This window comes from Plasmodium gonderi, assembly GCF_002157705.1.
Source record: "Plasmodium gonderi DNA, contig: Pgo-contig_891, whole genome shotgun sequence".
Taxonomy (NCBI): domain Eukaryota; phylum Apicomplexa; class Aconoidasida; order Haemosporida; family Plasmodiidae; genus Plasmodium; species Plasmodium gonderi.
Window position 1 is genome coordinate 2,689 of NW_021629559.1, and position 1,037 is coordinate 3,725.

Here is a 1,037-nt window from a genome sequence, read left to right on the forward strand (position 1 = left end):
AAAAAAAAAAAAAAAAAGACCACAAAAATTAAAAATTTTTAAAAAATTAATGGAGATGAATGATAAAAACATTGAAATGTTTTGAATTCTGACAAAATTCATATTATCCTATAAAAATGTTTTTTCATAAGAATTCATTTACATCTAAGATGCTATAATTCTAAAACGGTTCTTATATGCTGTTATGTTATAAATGTAAAATTGCATAGAAAAAAAAAAAAAAAAAACATATATTTTTTAAAACAAATTAAATGAAGCAGTTTATAAACAGGGTATTATGTACAATTTTTAATATATTTTTTTTGGAGTATCGACATGGTGCACGTAATATGAAAATAAAAAATAGAATTAACATAAATGGAGAAAAAAATTTTTATACATACATAACATACCATAAAATACGTGAAAAGAATAACATAATAAATTATCTAATTTGTTCCACTATTATAATTTTTGTTATTTTTGTTATGCTTGTTTAAAAACAGAAAAATATTAAAATCCGAAGGAGAATAAAAGAAAGAACGTTAAAAGGTCTTATATATATAGTATATGTTGTTATAAATATACGCAGCTCATGTTTTCCTATAGATCAATAACCCTATATTTAAATTAAAAAATATATCACAGTGTTATCTAGAATAATACACTATTACATGATATAATAAGCTGCTATATGTTCTTAAATTATTTGTTGAAACCAAACAACATAGGAAATAACATTGTATGAATTAATATTTTTATCTGCATTCTTGATTTTTACGACATTATTTTGTAATTTTTTTTTTTTTTTTGTTTTATTTTTGTTCTTCTTTTAATGGTAGCATTTAAAAAACAAATAAAGTATTTTTCCAAAAGATGATGGGAATAATGACAGGTGTGATTTGATGAAACATTTTTTATCATATATCCAAATATTATTCTAATGTGTAGATGATAGTAAAAAATTCATAAAATTAAAAGATTTATTCAACATAACTATATTTGCATTATAACGAAAAAGTGGATTTAAAAGTCGGTAAGAGAAAAAAAAAAAAAAA